Source organism: Carcharhinus amblyrhynchos, chromosome 17 (assembly GCF_965287045.1).
Source record: "Carcharhinus amblyrhynchos chromosome 17, sCarAmb.v2.hapA, whole genome shotgun sequence".
NCBI lineage: Eukaryota > Metazoa > Chordata > Chondrichthyes > Carcharhiniformes > Carcharhinidae > Carcharhinus > Carcharhinus amblyrhynchos.
Genome location: NC_137340.1, coordinates 57,905,794 through 57,929,889, shown reverse-complemented (window position 1 = coordinate 57,929,889; position 24,096 = coordinate 57,905,794). Strand labels below are relative to the sequence as shown.

Genomic DNA, 24,096 nt, shown 5'->3' with positions numbered 1-24,096 from the left:
CACCACTTTAACCTATGCTTAACCCTCACCTGATGAAGGGACAGCGCTCCGAAAGCTCATGCTACCAAATAAACCTGTTGGAATTTAACCTGGTGTTGTCAGATTTTTTACTGTGCCTACCCCAGTTCAACGCTAACATCTCCACATCCTATATAATTGCAACAACAAACCCTGCTCCTGTACTCGAAACCTCTCACAATGAAGGCCAACATGCCATTTACCTTCTTTACCGCCTGCTGCACCTGGATGCTTACCTTCAGCACCTGGATGCTTACCTGGTGCACAATGACACCCAGGTCCCGCTGCACAACCCACTCTCCCAATTTACAGCCATTCAGGTAATAATCTGCCATCTTATTTTTACGTCCAAAGTGAATAACCTCACATTTATTTAGATTATACTGTATCTGCCACTGATTAGCCCACTCACTCAACCTGTCCAGATCATGCTGAATGATCTCTGCATCCTCGTCACAGTACACCCTCCTACCCAACTTGGTATTATCTGCAAACTTTGAGGTGCTATATTTTGTCCCCTCATTCAAATCATTAATGTATATTGTGAATAGCTAGGGTCCCAGCACCGATCCCTGGGCACTCCACTAGTTACTGCCTGCCAGTTTGAAAAGCACCCATTAATTCCTGCTCTTTGTTTCCTCTCTGCCAACCAGTTTTTCTATCCATCGCAATACACTGCCCCCAATCCCATGCATTTTAATCTTGCACAATAATCTCTTACGCGGCACTTTGTCAAACACTTTCTAAAAGTCCAAATATAGCACATCGACTGTAGCATATTTACCAGGAAGTTGCCTGGTGTGGAGGGCATCAGCTATGAGGAGAGGTTGGAGAAACTTGGTTTGTTTTCACTTGAATGATGGAGGTTGAGGGGAGACCTGGTGGAAGTCTACAAGATTATGAGAGGCATGGACAGAGTGGACAGTCAGAAGCTTTTTCCCAGCAGGAAAAGTCAATTACTAGGGGGCACAGCTTTAAAGTGAGAGAGGCAAGATTTAAAGGAGATGTACAAGGCAGATATTTTACTCAGAGGGTGATGGGTGCCTGGAACTCGTTGCCAGGGGAGGTAGTGGAAGCAATATGATAGTGACTTTTAAGGATGAAATAGAGGGATGTGGTCCCCAGAAGGGTAGGGGGTTTTAGTTAAGTTGGGTAGCATGGTTGGTGCAGGCTTGGAGGGCCGAAGGGCTGTTCCTGCGCTGTAATTTTCTTTGTTCGTTGTTCTTTGACTGGCTCTCCCTTGTCAACTCTATTAGTTACATCTTCAAAGAATTCCAACAGATCTGTCAAGCATGATTTCCCCTTCATAAATCCATGCTGACTCTGTCTGATCCTGCCACTGCTTTCTAAATGCTCTGCTATAAAGTCCTTGATAATGGATTTGAGAATTTTCTCCACTACCTATGTTAAGCTTACTGGTCTATAATTCCCTGTTTTCTCTCTACCTCCCTTTTTGAACATTGGAGCAACATTTGCTACCTTCCAATCTGCAGGGACTGTTCCAGAGTCCATAGAATCCCAGGAGATGACCACCAATGCATCCACTATTTCTAAAGACACTTCCTTAAGTACTCTGAGATGTAGATTATCAGGCCCTGGGGATTTATCCACCTTTAATCCCATCAACTTTCCCAGCATCATTTCTCTACTAATTTTGAATCTATCATCAAGGAAGAATTAACAAGACATCTGGATATAAATTGTCCCATTGGTAAGACGCAGCAAGGGTTCACGAGGAGAAGGTCATGTTTGACTAATTTGGTGGAATTCTTTGAGAACTTTACATGTGCAGTGGACAATGGGGAACCTGTGGATGTGGTGTATCTGGATTTCCAGAAGGTATTTGACAAAGTGCCGCACCAAAGACTGCTACATAACATAAAAGTACACAGTGTTATGGGTAATGTATTAGCATGGATAGAGGATTGGTTAACTAACAGAAAGCAAAGAGTGCAGGTAAATGGGTATTTTTCTGGTTGGTGATACATGATGAGCCTCAGGGATCAGTGTTGGGACCGCAATTACTTACAATTTATATAGATGATTTGGAGTTGGGGACCAAGTGTAGTATGTCAAAATTTGCAGATGACACTAAGATGGGTGGAAGAGCAAAGTGTGCAGAGGATGCTGAAAGTCTGCAAAGGGATGTAGATAATCTAAGTGAGTGGGCGAGGATCTGGCAGATGGAGTACAATGTTGGTAGATGTGAGGTCATCCATTTTGGTAGGAATAAAAGCAAAATGGACTATTATTTAAATGGTAAAAAGTTGCTGTGCAGAGGGACATCTCAAGGAGTTGTTTTGCAGGTGCAGCAGGTAATTAAGAAGATAAATGGAATTTTGTCCTTCGTTGCTAGAGGGATGGAGTTTAAAGACAGCGAGGTTATGTTGCAGCTGTATAAGGTGCTGGTGAGGCCACACCTGGAGTACTGTGTACAGTTTTGGTCTCCTTACTTGAGAAAGGATATACTGGCACTGGAGGGGGTGCAGAGGAGATTCACTCGGTTGGTTCCGGAGCTGAGAAGGTTGGCTTATGAGGAGAGACTGAGTAGACTGGGGCTATACTCATTGGAATTCAATTCAGAAGAATGAGGGGAGATCTTATAGAAACATATAAGATTATGAAGTGAATAGATAAGATAGAAGCAGGGAAGTTGTTTCCACTGGCGGGTGAAACTAGAACTAGGGGGCATAGCCTCAAAATAAGGGGAAGCCGATTTAGGACTGAGTTGAGGAGGAACTTCTTCACATAAAGGGTTGTGAATCTGTGGAATTCCCTGCCCAGTGAAGCAGTTGAGGCTACCTCATTGAGTGTTTTTAAGGCAAGGATAGATAAATTTTCGAACAGTAAAGGAATTGAGGGTTATGGCGAGCAGGTGGTAAAAGGAGCTGAGTCCACAAAAAGATCAGCCATGATCTTATTGAATAGTGGAACAGGCTGAAGGGGCCAGATGGCCTACTCCTGCTCCTTGTTCTTATGTTTTTCCGTTCTTCCCTCTCACTAAATTTCATTAATCATTCTTGAGTAACAATTCTTCACTTTTGTAGTTTGCTATACCACTCACCCTGCTTTCATTTATAGCTGTAAACCTAAATACACATTGTTTGAGAGTGAGAGTATTGGTAGTGAGCTTTAGCTTTATTGCAGACATTCTGTGGGATGATTGTAAATTTGAGGTTGCTGCTGTCAGCGGCTGGTTGCCATTTTCAATTTTGAACTGAAAGATTTTTTCCTAATTAAGTAACGAATTCTAGAGCTCTAGAGACAGGATAATGGAGAATGTATAGTGCCTGTTCTTTTCACCAGATGCATTCTGTGAGTGGGGCATTTGGCAATATATATAATGTCTCATGATTCTTACAGCAATAACGGTTCCTCTCTAATTGTCCACTACTACAGCATCTGTAGTTGATTTCAAGTCCAATATATTTATCAAAAATACAATTAAATACATAGGACTTGTAGCTGAAATAAACAAGAATTGTATTGGTGGAGGAGCACTATTTACTGTTACCAAATCTGTGGGACAAAGAGTGGATCATGTCACAGCATTGCTACAGCTTTACATGTTATTGCAACATCTGCAAAATGTTGGATTCCCCAGAGTTGATTGTATTTAACCAGGTAAAGAGGTAGGCTGCTCTAGGAGGTTAGATCACATGGAATCCAGGGAGAGGGGGCACATTGGATATACAATTAGCTTGATGGCAGGAAGCAGGGGGTTATGGTGGAAGGATGCTTGTCAGAATGGAGGCCTGTGACTAGTGGTGTGCCTCAGGGGTCAGTGCTGGACCCATTGTTGTTTGTTTATCAAGATCAACGATTTGGATGAGAATGTACAAGGCATGATCAGTAAGTTTGCAGATGACACTAAAATGGACGGCATTGTAGACAGTGAGGAAGGTTATCAAAAATTGCAGCAGGATCTTGATCAGCTGGGAAAGTGGACTGAGAAATGGCAAATGGAGTTCAATACAGGTAAGTGTGAGATGTTATATTTTGGAAAGTCAAATCAAGATCGGACTTTCACAGTGAATGGTAGAACCTTAGGGAGTATCGGGGAACAGAGGGACCTTGGAGTTCAGGTACATGGTTCTCTAAAGATGGAATCGCAGATAAATAGGGCAGTGAATTTCTCCTCACATTTCCATTAATTCCTTTCCCTTTTAACTTAAAACTTTGTTTAGGTTAGAGGGTCATTAGATTGGTTCCACTGGTCGGCGCAACATCGAGGGCCGAAGGGCCTGTACTGCGCTGTAATGTTTTATGTTCTATGTCCTCTAGTTCTCGATTCCTCAACCTGGGAAAAAAGACTTGAGTGCATTCACTCTATCTATGCCTCTCATTATCTCACATACCTCTATAAGATCACTTCTCAGTCTCCTATACTCCAAAGGAAAAAGTCCTAGCCTGTCCAATCTCTCCCTATAAGTCAGTTCCCTGAGTCCTATCAACATCCTTGTAAATATCTTCTGAATGCACTCGCTCTTTTTCCCAGGGTTGGGGAATCAAGAACTAGAGGACATAGGTTTAAGTTAAGAAGGGAAAGAATCAATAAAAACCTGAGAAGAAATTTTTTTACGCATAAGATAGTACATGTGTGGAATGAGCTGCCAGAGGAAGTGGTTGAGGCAGGGACATTGACAACATTTAAAAGGCATTTGGACAAATACATGGAAAAGGTTTAGAGGGATATGGGCCAAAGGCAAATGGGGTTAGCTTAGATGGGCATTTTGGTTGGCATGGACCAGTTTGGGCCAAAGGGCCTGTCTCCATGCATAGATTTGATGAAGTAGCTGGAGATGATCCTGAAGTGCAAAGGAGAGATTTCAGCGATCACACATAAGAACTAAGCATGCCGATAGAAGTCAGGATGATGTTCTGTTGACAGAGTTTGAGGAGAAAATATCCAAAATTAAACTCAGAAAATCAAAAGTAATTTGTTGTCAAGGAGATTATACATTTAAACTTGTGGTTCAAAAAATGGTGTGGGAAAAAGAAATTTTGATTCATTGGGCCTTGTGATCAGTATTCGAGAAAGAGAGAGCAATTGCATTGTGGTGGGTTCCACTTAATCTGGCTGGGACCAGTGTCCTGTGGAGAGACTGGGCAGCTAGAGTGGACTTGTGTATGTTCATGTCTGAAAAAGTGACAAAGATAATCAAACTGTAACTTCATAGCAAGGCTCCCAAGTTGTTCAGCTGGTGAGTATTGTAGCTTTGTTTCTGTAAATATGTTGGGTTCCCAAATCACTAACAGCAAGGAGTTTGAACAGACAATCGTTTATTCACCAGCTTAATAGCTACTTTACCACTTATGCTCTGCCCGTGCTCCCGCCAATAATAACTCTTCCACTTCTGCCATGTGATTTCTTCTGTGGCCGTGTCATCACGTTCTCATGTGACCACGAGCTGGATGGCTCAGCCCTCCATTCAGAAAAGCACCCTTTCAGTGTTACCCTCTGTCTTCTTTGACCGACGTGGAGATGCTGGCATTGAACTGGAGTAAACACAGTAAGAAGCCTCACAACACCAGGTTAAAATCCAACAGGTTTATTTGGTAACAAACGTCACTAGCTTTCGGGGCTCTGCCCCTTCGTCAGGTGAGTGTAAAGTTCTGATCACAAACAGGGCAGTTTACTGAGTGTGTGCCTTTATATGCCCTGTTTGTGATCAGAACTCCCCACTTACCTGATGAAGGGGCAACGCTCCGAAAGCTAGTGGCATTTGTTACAAAATAAACCTGTTGGACTTTAACCTGATGTTATGAGACTTCTTACTGTTCTTTGACTGAGCCAGTTTTGTATCCATCTTGCCAGTTCACCTCTGATCCCATGTGACTTCACCTTCTGCACCAGTCTGCCATGAAGGACCTTGTCAAAGGCCTTACTGAAATTCATGTAGACTTCATACTCAATCCCCCAACCAATGAAGGCAAGCATGCCATACAATCTCTTGACTACCTTATTCACCTGTGTTGCCATTTTCAGTGATTGGTGGATACGTACACCCAGATCTCTCTGCCTGTCAACACTCCTCAGGGTTCTACCATTTATTGTATAATTCCTACATGCATTGCACCTTCCATATCCCTCTAGACAGCAATCCTCCAATCCTGTGTGACTTCACCTTTCATACCAGTCTACCACAAGGTACCATGTGAAAAGCTTTACTGAAGTCCGTGTAGACAACATCCACTGCCTTTCCCTCATCTATCACCTTTATCACTTCCTCAAAAAACTCAATCAAGTTAGTGAGGCACAACCTCCCCTTCACAAAACCATGCTGTCTATCACTAATAAGTCCATTTGTTTCCAAATGTGAGTAAATACTGCGCCTAAGAATCTTTTCCAATAACTTCCCTACCACTGATGTAAGGCTCGCCAGCCTATAATTTCCTGGATTATCCCTGCTGCCCTTCTTAAACTATGGAACTACATTGGCTACCCTCCAGTCCTCTGGAACTTCACCCTTGAGGAAATTGCCGTCAAGGCCCAGCAATTTCCTCCTTTACCTCCCTCAATATTCTGATTTCTCTGTTCATCTCCCATTCAAGTGTCTATCGAGATGCACCTTAATATTGTAACTCCACTGGCAGTGTTCCAAGCACCCACCATCCTCTGAAAAACTTTCCCCGCACATCTCCCCTAAACTTCCCACCTCTCACCTTAAACCTGCACCCTCTTGTAGTTGATCCTTCCACACTGGGAAAAAGCCTCTGACCTTGCATCAGGTTGCCCCTTAGCCTCCAACTTTCCAGCGAAAGCAATCCAAGTTTATCCAACCTCCTCTCTTACCTAAAATCCTCCAGACCAAGCAACACCCTTTCCACCCTCTCCAAAGCATCCACGTCCTTCTGCTAGTTTGATAACCAGAACTGCATGTAATATTCCAAATGTGGCCTCCAAATGTGAGTTTGATAGAGTTGTAACATTATTTGCCAACTATTATACCCTATAGCCCGGCTGATGAAGGAAAGGGTGTTATATGCCTGCTTGACTACCTTATCCACTTAGAGTCATAGAGATTTACAGCATAGAAACAAGCCCTTCGACCCAATTTGTTCATGCCAGCCTTTTTTTTAAACGACTAAGCTACTCCCAAGTGCCCACATTTGGCCCATATCCCCTCTACAGCCATCATACCCATGTAACTATCTAAATCCTTTTTAAAAGACAAAATTGTACCCGTCTCTACTACTACCTCTGGCAGCTTGTTCCAGACACTCACCACCCTCTGTGTGAAAACGTTGCCCCTCAGAACTCTTTTGTATCTCTCCCCTCTCACCTTAAACCTATGCCCTCTAGGTTTAGACTCCCCCACCTTTGGGAAAAGATCTGATCTGTGCCCCTCATTATTTTATAAATCTCTAGAAAATCACCTCTAAGCCCCTTTCGCTCCAGAGGAAAAAGTCCCAGTCTATCCAGCCTTTTCTTACAACGCAAAACATCAAGTCCCAGTAGCATTCTAGCAAATCTTTTCTGCACTCTTTCTAGTTTAATAATATCCTTTCTATAATAGGGTGACCAGAACTGTACACAGTATTCCAAGTGTGTCCTTACCAATGTTTTGTACAACTTCAACAGGACGTTCCAACTCCTGTATTCAAAGTTCTGACTGATGAAACCAAGCATGCCGAATGCCTTCTTCACCACTCTGTCCACCTGTGACCCACTTTCAAGGAGCTATGAACATGTACCCCTAGATGTCTTTGTTCTGTAAATCTCCCCAATGCCCTACCATTAACTGAGTAAGTCCTGCCTGGTTCAGTCTACCAAAATGCATCACATGCGTCAAGATCCCATTGCTACTTTCCCATTGCCACTGTGCTGCCACTTTCCAGGTTCAGTACATCTGTATGTCCAGATCCCTCTTTATGTCAATACTCCCAAGGGTCCTGAAATTTATTGTATAATTCGCACCCGAATTTGATCTTCTGAAATGCATCACCTTGCATTTGTCCAGATTAAACTCCATTTTCCATTTCTCTGCCCAAGTCTGCAATCTATCGATATCCTGCAGTATCTTTTAACAATCCTCATCAACATCTGCAACTCTGCAGATTTTTTTGCCATCTGCAAACTTACTAATCAGACCACCTACATTTTCCTCCAGTTCATTTATATATTGCAAACAACAAAGATCCCAGCATTGATCCCTGTGGAACACCCCTAGTTTCAGATCTTGATTCTGAAAAGTTAATTTTTTTTATTTATTAGTGCTGCAAGGAGGCTTACACTGCAATGAAGTTACTGTGAAAATCTCCAAGTCACCACACTCCATCACCTGTTCAGATATGCTGAAGGAGAATTTAGTATGGTCAATGTGCCTAACAAGCATGTCATTCGGACTGTAGGAGGCAAACAGAGGAAGCCCACACAGACACGGGAATAACGTGGAGACTCCACACAGACAGTAACCCAAGCCAGGAGACAAATCTGGGTTCCTGTTGCTGTGAGGCAGCAGTGCGAACCACTGTGAAAAGCACCCGTCCAGCACTACTATGTCTTCTATGACCAAAATGCATTGAGCCATCTATTAAATAGAAAATACCCCTGACAGAAATAAGAAATATGGAGGTGGAGCTCTGGTACAGCATGCCCCTCTCTGTTCTAATTTCATGTCATCATTGTTACTCAATGCAGAAGGATGGAAACAGCCACTGGGTGGCAGTATGGCTATGTCTAAGAGCCAATGTAGGTCGGTCAAGAGAATACAGCAAACACTCTGAACATGATTCTGACACCTCACTATCTCTCACAGATGCAAAGGCCATGCAGCAACTGAAAGTCTGCTTTCAGATACAAAATACTTTAAATGGAGACAGCAACAGATGAGAAGTGGGAATACCCAGAGTCAAATCCCCAATCCCATTACCCACCCCAATTGCCTGCTAGCAATGAGCTGAAGACCCCCCCCGTTGCAGCTCAGTGGGGTAATGAACAGCCAGTGCCCGAGGTTCATGAATTCTACTTCTGATACTTAAACATGCAAGCCATCGAGGGTTTGAATACACTAATTTTATCATATATTTCCTGAGACTGAGCTGATTTCTAATGCCTCTTCCTCCTGTGAGTATAAATTGCTAGATGGCTGGGGGAGGGGGGTATCTTTAGTTTCCTGCCTCTCTGTTATGTTCACTGTTCTACTGTGACAAGGAAATGATATCTGAGTAAGACTAATGTCTTGTGTTCAACAGATGATCAGAGAGCATTTCTTGAGGCTGACTGAAGAGAGAATCATAGAATCTTATAGTGCAGAAGGAGGCCTTTTGGCCCATCGACTCTGCAATCCCACCCAGGCCCTATCCTCATAATCCCATACATTTACCCAAGCTAGTCCCCCTGACCTTAAGGGGCAATTTAGCATGGCCAATCTATCTAACCTGCACATCTTTGTACTGTGGGAGGAAACCCACACAGATATGGGGAGAGCCCAAACACCCACTTTCCATAATGAGCAAAAATCAAATTTGCATGCACGATCGTGTGTAATTGCAAGTTGGCCAAGTTACCCACCATACCACAACTGTTCTCATGCATTAACGAATTTTGTTGTTTGAGCTCATCTCCTCATATACATGTCATTGCCTGTTCTTCTGTCAGTGTTGTTGTTGTGGTAACTTGTGTTTCCATTTACATTGTTGGGGGCCACTGGACCTCTGGGAGTGATGATCATTCTGCATTCTGTGCAGCTGGTGAGATCCCATTCTCCTGATCAGCCACCTGAATGAAGAAACAGCTTCTCTAGTTGTTCATTTTTGACTGCAGTTGTACCAATATATTTGATCCTTCACTCCCACTGCGTACAATCGAGGTGACAACTGATTTATGCATGGCCCAAATTGTCACGTGGCCCGACTTGTGTTGAGAATACTGAAGGTTTGTCCTGATGTTAATGGTTTGGAGTCTTGTAAAAATGAAATTTGGCTTTCTGCTGTTTCACTTTTTCTTTTCATTTCTGTCCATTACTACCTCTGTTTTCAGTAGCTTTTTTGTTGTTGAGTAGATAATTTGGGGGTGATGTGACATTAGTCTTTGGACTCGTCTACTTTCCATGCCTTCAATGTTCTTCTCCATTTGAGGAATGCCTTTTGTACATCTGCTAGATTTACTCAATTTGATTGTTTTCACTACTGCCTCAGCTTTTCCATTCAGCTGGGAATAGAATGGAGATAACATCGTGTGGAATTTCTCAATCCTTTGAAATGGCTAAATTCTTCACTCACGAATGGAGGACCATCGTCAGTTATCACAATATCTGGAATGTTGTGATGACTGAAATCACAGAGACATAGCGTCATAAAGCAATACAGCATGGAAACAGGCCCTTCGGCCCAACCCGTCCATGCCGACCATCATGCCCTTCTAGCTAGTCCCTGTTGCCCGTGTTTGGCCTACATCCCTTTAATCCTTCCCCATCCATGTACTTATCCAAATGCTTTATAAACATTGCTTTTGTACTTGCCTCAACTACTTTCTCTGGCAGCTCATTCCATATCCGCACCAACTCTGTGTGAAGAAGTTGCCCCTCAAGCCCCTTTAAAATCTTTCCCCTCTCACCTTAAATCTCCGCCCTCTAGTCTTCAATTTCCCCTTCCTGGGAAAAACACAGTGTGTGTTCATCCTATCGATACCCCTCATGATGTTATATACCTTAATAAGGTCACCTCTCATTCTCCCACATTCCAAGGAATAAAGCCCTTGCCTGGCCAACCACCCCCTATATCTCAGACCCACTGATCCTGGCAACTAGTAAATCTTCTCTGCACACTTTCCAGTTTATCAATGTCTTTCCTATAACAGGGTGACCAAAACTGTACACAATACTCCAAGTGCGGCCTCACCAACCACTTATACAACTGTAACATAATGTCCCAACTTCTGTACTCAGTGACCTGACTGATGAAGGCCAGTGTGCTAAACGCCTTCTTCACCACCCGTCTACCTGTGACACAGCTTTCAATGTACTTGTACTCCCAGGTCCCTCTGTTCCTCAACACTCCCCAGGACCCTACTATTCACTGTACGAGTCCTACCCTGGTTTGACTTTCCAAAATAAGAACATAAGAACATACGAAATAGGAGCAGGACTAGGCCATCTAGCCCCTCGAGCCTGCCCCGCCATTCAATAAGATCATGGCTGATCTGTCGTGGCTCAGTTCCACATTCCCGCCCTCTCCCCACAACCCTTAATCCCCTTGCCTATCAAAAACCTATTTACCCGCGTCTTAAAACTATTGAGCGAGGCAGCCTCCACCACTTCAACGGGCAGAGAATTCCAGAGATTCACCACCCTTTGAGTGAAGAAGTTCCTCCTCAACTCCGTTCTAAACCGCCCCCCCCCCTCTTTATCTTGAGGCTGTGCCCTCTAGTCCTACTGTCCTTTCTGAGCGGGAAGAGTCTCTCCACCTCTATCCTATCCATCCCATTCAACATCTTATATGTCTCAATGAGATCTCCCCTCATTCTTCTAAACTCTAACGAGTACAAGCCTAGTTTATTCAGCCTCTCCTCATAGTTCAACCCCCTCAACTCCGGAATCAGCCTAGTAAACCTCCTCTGCACTCCCTCCAAGGCCAAAATATCCTTGCGTAAGTACGGCAACCAAAACTGCACACAGTATTCCAGCTGTGGCCTCACCAGTGCCCTATACAGCTGCAGCAAGACCTCCCTACTTTTATATTCAATCCCCCTCGCTATGAAGGCCAGCAACCCATTCGCCTTCCTGACCACCTGCTGCACCTGCAGGCCGGGTTTTTGCGACTCATGCACAAAGACCCCAAGGTCCCTCTGCACCGTCGCATGCTGCAGTTTTTCACCATGTAAGTAATAGTCCTTCCTACCATTATTCCTACCAAAGTGGACAACCTCACATTTGCCAACATTAAATTCCATTTGCCAGTTCCTGGCCCATTCGCCCAGCCTATCTAGATCCTTCTGCAGACTCTCCACACCCTCCGCACAATTTGCCGTTCCACCAATCTTGGTGTCATCAGCAAATTTCGACACCATACACTCGGTTCCCTCCTCCAGATCATCTATATAAATGGTAAATAGCTGAGGCCCCAGCACCGACCCCTGGGGCACTCCACTAGTCACCAACCGCCAATCCGAATAGCACCCATTGACCCCCACTCTCTGCCTCCTATTTCACAGCCAATCCTCTATCCACGCTAACACCCTACCCCCAACTCCATGCCCCCTGACCTTCTGTAATAACCTCTTGTGAGGCACCTTGTCAAACGCCTTCTGAAAATCAAGAAACACCACATCCACCGGCTCTCCTCTATCCACCGCCCTAGACACATCCTCATAGAACTCCAATAAATTTGTCAGACATGACTTCCCCTTAACAAAACCGTGCTGCGTCTGCTCTACCAAACAATTCTCCTCAAGATGCCTCGCTATTTTCTCCTTGATCACGGATTCTAACATTTTTCCTACAACAGACGTTAAACTAACCGGCCTATAATTCCCTGCCTTTTGCCTGGTACCCTTCTTAAACAACGGCGTAACATTAGCCGTTTTCCAATCTTCTGGCACTTCCCCGGAATCCAGCGACATTTGAAAAATAATCACCAAGGCATCCACTATCACCTCCGCCATTTCCTTCAGAACCCTTGGATGCATTCCATCCGGTCCTGGGGACTTGTCCACAATCAGTCCCTCCAGTCTGTTGAGCACTGCCTCTCTAGTAACAATAATGTCATTCAGGCCCTCCACTCCTACCATCTTTCCATCGCTAACACCCGGCAAATTATTCACGTCCTCCTCCGTGAAGACCGAAACAAAAAAGTTATTCAGGGCCTCAGCCATTTCCCCATCCCCTACCACTAAGTCCCCCCTCTCATCCTCTAAGGGTCCAACGTTCACCCTAGCCAGCCTCTTCCTTTTTACGTATTTATAAGAACTCTTGCTATCCTTTTTTATATTAAGCGCTAGCCCAGCTTCATAGTTTATCTTACCCTTCTTTATCAACTTCTTTGTCATTCTTTGCAACACCTCACACCTATCTGTATTGAAATCCATTTACCAATCCTCAGCCCATGTCTCTAACTGATCAAGATCCCCCTGTAATTTTTGGTAACCGTCTTCATTATTAACGATACCTCCTAATTTAGTATCATTCTGTGTGAGGTCAGTTGGTCTAAATCCCCGTAGTCTACAGTGACACAATTAATTCCTGCGTAAGTGAAGATATCTCCTCCCAGCTTCATTGATGGTCTGTTTGGGATGTCACGTGTGATCAATAGCTCTCCAGCTTGTTTAACTTGGTACTCATTATAAGCACTACACTGATTGATGTGGTTCTTAATTTCATTGCTCATGCTTGATCAGGAGAACACCTCTCTTGCCTTCCTCAGACTCAATTTAATTCATTGATGACTTGCATGAATGGACTTCAATACCTCTCCTCAAATCTCCCTGGGGGTAATGACTATTTCCTTTGTATAAGATGCCATCTTGAGCTGTCAATTCATCTCTGTATGCCCAATATGCTCTTGTGACCACAGAAATGTCCCTGATGCTCTTAGGTCCTTCATTTATCACCACTTCTTGCAGCACTTGGAGAGTTGCATCCTGTTGGATAATTCACTTGATTTGAACAAGGCATTTGCCTGTCAGGTTCAATGTCTTCGCTGGGTTGATAATGTCCAGACCAAGTCCACTTGCTGCTTCAGTAATGTACATTTGCTCTGAAGAAATCATACAGGCTTGAAATGTTAATTCTATTTCTCTATCTACAAATGCTGCTGGATCTGCTTCAGTTCTTCCAGCACTTTCTGTTATTATTTCATGCACATCTGTTTCCCTGGCTTGTATGTAATATCTAGATGATATCTTTGTAAACAAATAACATTCTTTGCAGACTCTCTGGTGCAGATAGTCACGGTTTGAGAAAATGTTTTAAAGTAGCTTGTGGTCAACCTTTGTTACTTTGTCTCTCCCAAGCAGGTATTGATGAAAATGCTCAAGCAAAAACAATAGCATGGCACTCTAGATCTGAGCATAGTGTCAGTATTTCCATTAATAAACTAAAGCTTCAAGTTTTTAGGTGTCCAGATCACCAACAACCTGTCCTGATCCCGCTGTTGCCAACACCATAGTTAAGAAAACTCACCAATGCCTCTACTTTCTCAGAAGACTAAAGAAATCTGGCATGTCAGCTATGACTCTCACAAACTTTTACAGTTGCACGATAGAAAGCATTCTTTCTGGGTGTATCACAGTTTGGTATGGCTCCTGCTCTGCCCAGGACTGCAAGAAACTACAAAAGGTTGTGAATGTACAAACATTCGTGGTCGATGTGTGAACCATTTTGCAAGTTCACTACCAAGGTGGCAGTATTAGGGCACAGAATAAGAAGCAGCATTCATTAAAATTAAACAATGAGTGATGATAATGGCAGTTCTGAAGGACTGTGATGTCAGTGATAAAGTTAGGATCCTCACAGAAGAAGCAATCACAGTATGGTTGAATTTAAAATGTAGCGTGAGAAGGTAAAAACCAGCACCAATGTCTTGTGCTTAATCAAAGGAGACTACAAAAGGGATGAAGTTGGCTAAGGTAGACTGGGAGCAAAAATTTTATGGTGGAACAACTGAGGAACAGTGGAGGACTTTCAAAGTAGTCGTAGTCAGCTATGGCTTCTTCCATTGTGTCTCCACATTCATACACTAGTGGATACACTATGGCTTCCACTCCAGCAAGATCACTGACTATCCCATGATATCTGCAGTGGTCTTTTGGACTGATGGAAATGGCAAATGGCATGCGCAATCATCTGTATCACCCAAATGACATTCAGAGTGTAGTTAGAAAGATGCTGCTTTCATCCAGCTTCGCTTGCCAATAAACAGCTCTTCGTATCTACAGTAGGAAAGATCTTTCCCTTGACAAAATTCCTTTGAGGTTTGGCATGGAGCAGTGAGATCTCTTCAGTCTGATATTTTCATTCATGGGATGTGGGTGTCTCTGGCTAGGCCAACATTTATTTTCCATCACCAATTGCCCCAGAATGTGGTAGTTAACTCCCACCTTGAATTGCAGATTAACTCAGTGTTAGGGAAGAAGATGCAGGATTTTGACCCAGCAACACGTTTCCGAGGCAGCCTGGCTTAAAGGGGTACTTGCAGGTTGTGGTGTTCCCATTGTCTGCTGCCTTAGTCCTTCTAGCTTTATTTAAATCCTTTGGATCCAAGTATTCTCTCAGTTATCCTGATCATTTCATAGATACCGTGATGCTAATCCAGTCTTTAGGAGTTGTCACTTGATGATTCCATTCTTTTCCTGCTCTTCTATCTGGATTTTTGAGGCCTGATTTTGATTTGATTTGATTTATTATTGTCACGTATTAATACACAGTGGAAAGTATTGTTTCTTGCACATTATACATGCAAAACATACTGTTCATAGAGAAGGAAACAAGAGAGTGCAGAACGTAGTGTTACAGTCATAGCTAGAGTGCAGAGAAAGGTCAACTTAATGCAAGGTAGGTCCATTCAAATGTTTGACAGCAGCAGGGAAAAAACTGATCTTGAGTCAGTAGGTACGTGACCTTAGATTTTTGCATCTTTTTCTTGAAGGAAGAAAGTGGAAGAGAAAATGTCCGGGCACTTAATTATGCTGGTTGCTTTGCTGAGGCAGCGGGAAGTGTAGACAGAGTCAATGGATGGGAGGCTGGTTTGCGTGATGGATTGGGCTACATTCACGACCTTTTGTAGCTCCTTGTGGTCTTGGGCAGAACAGGAGCCCATACCAAGCTGTGATTCAAACGGAAAGAACGCTTTCTATGATGCATCTGTAAAAGCTGGTGAGAATCGTAGCTGACATGCCAAATTTCCTTACTCTTCTGAGAAAGCAATTGGTGGTGGAATTTCTTAACTATGGTGTTAATAATAACATAAGAACTAGGAGCAAGAGTAGGCCATCTGGCCCATCGAGCCTGCTCCACCATTCAATAAGATCATGGCTGATCTTTTTATGGTCGCAGCTCCACTTATCCGCCCACTCATAACATAAGGACATAAGAAATAGGAGCAGGAGTAGGCCATCTAGCCCTTCGAGCCTGCCCCGCCATTCAACAAGATCATGCCTGATCTGAAGTGAATCAGTTCCACTTTCCCGCTTTCTCCCCATAACCCTTAATTCCCTTGTCTGTCAAAAACCTATCTACCTGTGACTTAAATATATTTAGCGAGGTAGCCTCCACCACTTCAATGGGCAGAGAATTCCAGAGACTCACCACCCTTTGAGTGAAGAAGTTCCTCCTCAACTCTGATCTAAACTGCACCCCCCCCTTATTTTGAGGCTGTTCCCTCTAGTTCTGCTATCCTTTCTAAGTGGGAAGAATCTCTCTACCTCTACCCTATCTAGTCCCTTCATTATCTTGTAAGACTCTATAAGATCCCCCCTCAGCCTTCTAAACTCTAACGAGTACAGACCCAGTCTATTCAATCTCTCTTCATAGGCTCATCTCCGATATCAGCCTAGTGAACCTCCTCTGCACTCCCTCCAAGGCCAATATAGCCTTTCGCAAATGCGGTGACCAAAACTGCACACAGTACTCCAGCTGCGGCCTCACCAGTACCCTGTACAGTTGCAGCAAGACCTCCCTGCTTTTATATTCTATCCCCCTCGCTATAAAGGCCAGCATCCCATTCGCCTTCCTGATCACCTGCTGCACCTGCAGACTGGGTTTCTGCGATTCGTGCACAAGGACCTCCAGGTTCCTCTGCACCGTAACATGCTGCAGCTTTTAGCCTTTGAAATAATAATCCCTCCTACTATTATTTCTACCAAAGTGGATAACCTCACATTTGTTAACATTATACTCCGTCTGCCAGGTCCTCGCCCACTCACTGAGCCTATCCAGATATCTCTGCAGACTTTCTGCGCCTTCCACGCAATTTGCTTTTCCACTCATCTTCGTGTCATCAGCAAATTTTATTACCCTACACTCAGACCCGTCCTCCAGATCATCTACATAAATGGTAAACAGTTGAGGCCCCAGCATCGATCCCTGCGGCACTCCACTAGTCACCAACTGCCAACCGGAATAGCACCCACTGATTCCAACTCTCTGCTTCCTGTTAGATAACCAACCCTCAATCCACGTTAACACCTTACCCCCAACTCCGTGCACCCTGACCTTTTGCAGTAACCTTTTGTGAGGCACCTTATCAAACACCTTCTGGAAATCTGAAAACGCCATATCCACCAGTTCCCCTCTGTCTACCGCACTAGTTATATCCTCATAGAAATCCAATAAATTTGTTAAACACGACTTCCCCTTAACGAATCCGTGCTGCGTCTGCTCGATCAAACCATTCTTTTCTAGGTGTCTTGCTATTTCTTCTTTGATGACGGATTCTAGCATTTTTCCAACTATGGACGTTAAGCTAACTGGCCTATAATTCCCTGCCTTTTGTCTGCTACCTTTTTTAAACAGCGGCGTAACATTAGCCGGCACTTCCCCGGAGTGCAGCGAATTTTGATAAATAATTACTAAGGCATCCACTATCACCTCTGCCATTTCTTTCAGAACCCTGGGATGCATTCCATCTGGTCCCGGGGACTTGTCTACCTTCAGTCCCGTTAGTCTATCAAGCACTACCTCTCTAGTGACAGTAATTGCATTAAGGACCTCATCTCCTACCATCCTTCTATCTTTAATATTCGGCAAGCTATTTGTGTCCTCCTCCGTGAAGGCTGACACTTATTTAAAACTTATTTAAAGCCTCAGCCATTTCCTCGTTACCCGCCGTTAAATCTCCCCTCTCATCCTCCAAACATCATCATGACCCCTAATTCCTTTACTGTTCAAAAATTTATCTATCCTTGCCTTAAAAACATTCAATGAGGGAGCCTCAACTGCTTCACTGGGCAGGGAATTCCACAGATTCACAACCCTTTGTGTGAAGAAGTTCTTCCTCAACTCAGTCCTAAATTGGCTTAGTTTCACCCACCAGTGGAAACAACTTCCCTACTTCTATCTTATCTATTCCCTTCATAATCAGGGGGTTGTCTACCCTTACTTCAGGGCAGCTGAGACTTTATTCAGCAGGTGTTGAGTTGGTCACACTCCCATACACATTGAGATGATGTTGCTGTCTTGAGGCAAATCAGAGTAGATAAATCCCCAGGACCGGACAGGGATTTCCCTTGGACCTTGAAGGAGACTAGTGTTGAAATTGCAGGGGCCCTGGCAGATATATTTCAAATGTCGGCATCCATGAATGAGGTGCCGGATGATTGGAGGATAGCTCATGTTGTTCCGTTGTTTGAAAAAGGCTCAAAAAGCAATCCAGGAAATTATAGACTAGTAAGTTTGACATCAGTAGTAGGTAAATTATTGGAAGGAGTACTAAGAGATAGGATCTACAAATGCTTGGATGGACAGGGACTTTTTAGGGAGAGTCAACATGGCTTTGTGCATGGTAGGTCATGTTTGACCAATCTATTAGAGCTTTTCGAGGAGGTTACCAGGAAAGTGGATGAAGGGAAGGCAGTGGATGTTGTCTACATGGACTCCAGCAAGGCCTTTAACAAGGTCCCACATGGGAGGTTAGTTAGAGAGGTTCAGTCGCTAGGTATACATGGAGAAGTAGTAAATTGGGTTAGACATTGGCTCAATGGAAGAAGCCAGCAAGTGGTAGTGGAGGATTGCTTCTGAGTGGAGGCCTGTGACTAGTGGTGTGCCACAGGGATCAGTGCTGGGTCCATTGTTATTTGTCATCTATATCAATGATCTAGATGATAATGTGGTAAATTGGATCAGCAAATTTGCTGACGATACAAAGATTGGAAGTGTCGTGGACAGTGAGGAAGGTTTTCAAAGCTTGCAGAGGGATTTGGACCAGCTAGATAAATGGGCTGAAAAATGGCAGGTGGAGTTAAATGCAGACAAGTGTGAGGTATTGCACTTTGGAAGGACAAACCAAGGTAGAACATACAAGGTAAATGGTAGGACATTGAAGAGTGCAGTAGAACAGAGGGATCTGGGAATAGATAAATAATTCCCTAAAATTGGCATCACAGGTAGATAGGATTGTAAAGAGTGCTTTTGGTACATTGGCCTTTATAAATCAAAGTACTGAGTATAAGAGTTGGAATGTTATGGTGTGGTTGAATAAAACATTGGTGAGGCCGAATTTAGAGTATTGTGTGTAGGTTTGGCCACCTAATTACAGGAAGGATATTAATAAGGTTGAAAGAGTGCAGAGATTTACAAGGATGTTGCCGGGACTTGAGAAACTGAGTTACAGAGAAAGGTTGAATAGGTTAGGACTTTAGTCCCTGGAGCGTAAAAGAATGAGGGGAGATTTGATAGAGGTTTATAAAATTACGATGGGTATAAATAGAATGAATGCAAGCAGGCTTTTATCCACGGAGGCTAGGGGAGAAAACAAACTAGAGGACATGGGTTAAGGGTGAAGATGGAAAAGTTTAGAGGAAATATTAGGGGGGCTTCACACAAAGAGTGGTGGGAGTGTGTAATGAGCTGCCAGATGAAGCGGTAAATGCGGGGTCATTTTTAACATTTAAGAAAAACTTGGACAGGTACATGGATGAGAGGATGTGGAGGGATATGGTCCAGGTGCAGGTCAGTGGGACGAGGCAGAAAAATGTTCGGCACAGCCAAGAAGGGCCAAAGGGCCTGTTTCTGTGCTGCAGTGTTCCATGGTTCTATGTTCTATGATATTGACCAGATAGACATCCAAACCTTGTAAACACGGTAGCACAGTGGTTAACACTGCTGCTTCACAGCTCCAGGGACCTGGGTTCGATTCCCAGCTTGGGTGACAGTCTGTGTGGAGTTTGCACATTCTCCTCGTGTCTGCGTGGGTTTCCTCCAGGTGCTCCAGTTTCCTCCCACAGTCCAAAGATGTGCGGGTTAGGTTGATTGGCCATGCTAAGGAATTGCGCCTTAGTATCCAAGGATGCGTAGGTTAGAGGGATTAGCGGATAATATATGTAGGGATATGGGAGTAGGGCCTGGGTGGGATTGTGGTTGGTGCAGACTCGAATGGCTTCTTTCTGCGCTGTAGGGTTTCTATGGTTCTACTCCTCTAGGATCTGTTCAGTGATCACTGGTTTTGTGTGCTGCAACACTATCAAAAACAGAAGCATACCTGGTTTTGATAGTGGAATCAGGAATCAGACCACTGAATCCCACATCAGCAGTGGAGGCTGGTGACATCACGACCCTAACAGCATCTTTGGATGAGCGCTTGGACTACCACAACATTCAAAGATCTGGCACAGGTTCTAGGAATTCGGGATCACATGACATCCTTCGTAGGTTGCTTGTAATAAATGACATGGAAGAAAATGAAGCTGGTCTGATTAGCAAGTTTGCGGATGATACTAAGATTGGTGGAGTTGCGGATAGTGATGAAGATTGTCAGAGAATACAACAGGATATTGACAGGCTGGAAAATTTTGCAGAGAAATGGCAGATGGAATTTTATCCAGACAAATGCAAAGTGATGCATTTTGGTAGATCCAATTCAAGATTTGGTAGAATCCAATTCATAAATGACAGAACCATCAGGAGATGTGGAAGTACAGGTCCAAGATCCTTAAAAGTGGCAGCAAAGGTGGAAAAGGTGGTGAAGAAAGCATATAAGAAATAGGAGCAGGAGTAGGCCAACTAGCCCCTCGAACCTGCCCCGCCATTCAATAAGATCATGGCTGATCTGTCGTGGCTCAGTTCCACATTCCCGCCCTCTCCCCATAACCCTTAATCCCCTCTCTTATCAAAAACCCATCAACCCGCTTCTTCAAAATATTTAGCGAGGTAGCCTCCACCACTTCAACGGGCAGAGAATTCCAGAGATTCACCACCCTTTGAGTGAAGAAGTTCCTCCTCAACTCCGTTCTAAACCGCCCCCCCTTTATCTTGAGGCTGTGCCCCCTAGTCCTACTATCCTTTCTGAGCGGGAAGAGTCTCTCCACCTCTATCCTATCCATCCCATTCATCATCTTATACGTCTCAATGAGATCTCCCCTCATTCTTCTAAACTCTAACGAGTACAAGCCTAATTTATTCAGCCTCTCCTCACAGCTCAACCCCCTCAACTCCGGCATCAGCCTAGTAAACCTCCTCTGCACTCCCTCCAAGGCCAAAATATCCTTGCGTAAGTACAGCGCCCAAAACTGCACACAGTACTCCAGCTGCAGCCTCACCAATGCCCTATACAGCCGCAGCACGGCCAGGATAGCGAGTGTAAAAGTTGGCAAATTATGTTACAGTTATATAAATCGTTGTCCAATTCTGGTCACCACACTACCAGAAGATGTGGAGGCTTCGGAGGGAATGCAGAAAAGGTTTACCAGGATGTTGCCTGGTATGGAGGGTATTAGCTTTGAGGAGAGATTGAATAAACTGGAATTGATCTCCCCGGAAAGATGAGGGGTGACCTGATAGAAATTTATAAAATTGTGAGGGGTACAGATAAAGTGAACAGTTGGAAGCTTTTTCGCAGAACTGACAACTACAAGGGCACACAAGTTCAAGATAAGAGGGAAAAAGTTCAGTGGAGATGTGCGGGCGAGTTTTTCTTATAGAGGGTGGTTGGAGCCCGGAATGCACTGCCAAGTGATGTGGCTGAGGTAAATACGTTAGCAACATTTAAGACTTATCTGGATAGACACATGAACAGACGGGGTAAAGAGGGATGTAAGTGGTTAGTCTAGATAGGACAATGTGATTGGTGCAGACTTGGAGGGGCAAAGGGCTTGTTCCTGTGTGTTTATTCGTTCAGTATCATCAATTCACACTGTAGGCTGAAGGGCCTCTCTCATGTTGAAGGAGACTCTTAATCTCTATGGGCATGATCAGGGTACGGAATTCCACAAACAAGTGAGTCACAGCTATGGAGTGCAAGAGTTTTTAATAGTGATTGTATACAGTGCCAGTTGAGCAGTCACTCTGTCTGCCTTCATCTGTGCCCTCCTGATGACCCTATAACTTCTTAATCTTGTGTTGCCACTGCTACGTCTCAGTGACCACCCAGGGTGCATATCAGAGTTGGAGACAGTCAGATGTGTCTTGCACCCCATGGCCTGTGATACCTTTGGTGGGGGTTCCCTGGCTGGCTTTCAGGTAGTCATGATGTGGATGTGCCTGCGTTGGACTGGGGTAAACACAGTAAAAAGTAAAAAGTACATTGGGGAGACCATGCAGACGCTACGACAACGGATGAATGAACATCGCTCGACAATCACCAGGCAAGACTGTTCCCTTCCTGTTGGCAAACACTTCAGTGGTCACGGGCATTCAGCCTCTGACCTTCGGGTAAGCGTTCTCCAAGGCAGCCTTCACGACACACGACAGCGCAGAGTCGCTGAACAGAGACTGATAGCCAAGTTCCGCACACGTGAGGACGGTCTCAACAAGGATCTTGGGTTCATTTCGCACTATCTGTAACCCCCGTGACTTGCCTGGGTTTGCAAAACCTCACTTACTGTACTGTCTGGAGACAATACACATCTCTTCAACCTGTGATCAGTGCTCCTTCCACTCAAATTGTCAGCCACTTTAAGACTTGAACAGCAGGTTAGGTGTAAAGATTCGCATTCTAATCAGTAATCTCTAAACTGTCTGTGCTTTATATGCTCTGTCTGAGGCCAGAACTCTCCATTCACCTGACGAAGGGGCTAACCCGAAAGCTAGTGAGTGTACTATCAAATAAATCGGTTGGACTTAAACCTGGTGTTGTCAGACTTTTTACTGGCTTTCAGGTGTCACACATGCAGCCATTGCAGCCTGCTCAGCCCTCTGCACATGAAATGCATTGGTGTCAGGATGGGGGTATTCAGAAGGGCTGGGGACTGCCAAAGTCTCCTGAGTGGAAGGCCCTGGCATGGAGCTCCTGCACCCTCCTCCCTGGGACACCCCATGGTTTGGAAGAACAGCTGGAGTGAGCTCCAGAAGCCTCTGTGTCAGCTGGATCTGAGAGTCCTGGAGGATCATCATTGTCTGTTTCATGGTGTGTGAGCCCTCAGCAATGGCCCTGTGAGTCTGGACCAAATTCTGCAGCTCCACAGTGACAGCCTGCTGTAACTGTACCATGCTGTGGAGCCCCTTCATATTTGCCCGTTGTGATTGGGCCACACTCTCAAAACCCGCAAACATGATCCTTTTGTATCTACAGCATGCTCCTGGAGCCTTCACCCATGCTCCTCAGTGCCTTGACTGAGGGTCAGCTGTCTCCTTGGCTCTGGCAGACCTCCAGCTGCCCGAGCCCTTGGTCGTTCCCACCTCCATTTGATGTGCATCAACAGCTGTGTGGTACTCAGCACAAACTGTCCCAGAAGCCTGACCATTAACATATCCCCCTGAGGTGACTGTATCTGTGTTGGCGGATGTTGGAGGTGATGCCTGTGCCGACTGGGCAGTGCTTTCCTCCAAGGTGTTGCCAGCTCCTCAGGGCCTGGTCTCATCGGGTTCTCCTCCTGGAATAGAAGGCTCATAGTTCAGTGTGAGGTAGGGACAAACATCTGGGCAGCTTGCAAGTTACTTGAGAAAGGTCATGTGAATGAAGGTTTTGACGTTCACTTTTGTAGCGCACATCAAACTACCTATTAGTCACAGCCCACACAGCTACCTTCCACTTGAAGTTCCTCGAAGGGGGCCAGGAGGTGCAGCTTGGGGCCTCCACTGCTGGTTCAAAGCCTGATGGCTGCAAGGCCGACTTAAGAGGCGAGAGGCTTCGTCAAATCATAAGAACGGTCAGCAAAATACAGTTTAAAGGAAGCCAAGATTACCTTCTAAAATAGGCAGCAAAGGATCAAGCACATCCAGAGTGCAGCTGCAAGAAACCTTCAGCAAGGAGCCCACAGCCAGCACCAGAACATGAAGGGACAGAAGATTTTAAAATACAGCAGAGTTTAAAAAACACTTTCCAGTTATTCTCCAAAGCTTGGTAGGCAGGTAGTTGGGCCCAAATAACTTACTTTGAATCAAGTTTGAAAAAACTATCCCATTAGCACAGCAATGGTCCAGCTAAGCCCGACAAAGTGTGCGAAAAGAGAGAAAATGGCAAGTGCAGAGACACCTTGAGTGAACC

The 24,096-nt window shown here is 44.6% G+C and overlaps 1 protein-coding gene across 2 annotated transcripts in view; it reads right to left on the bottom strand.

Moving 5' to 3' along the window:
* Positions 1–24,096, bottom strand: part of sh3pxd2aa (SH3 and PX domains 2Aa) — a 610,480-nt gene that overhangs the window by 337,441 nt on the left and 248,943 nt on the right. The gene's annotated exons all lie outside the window — the stretch shown is intronic.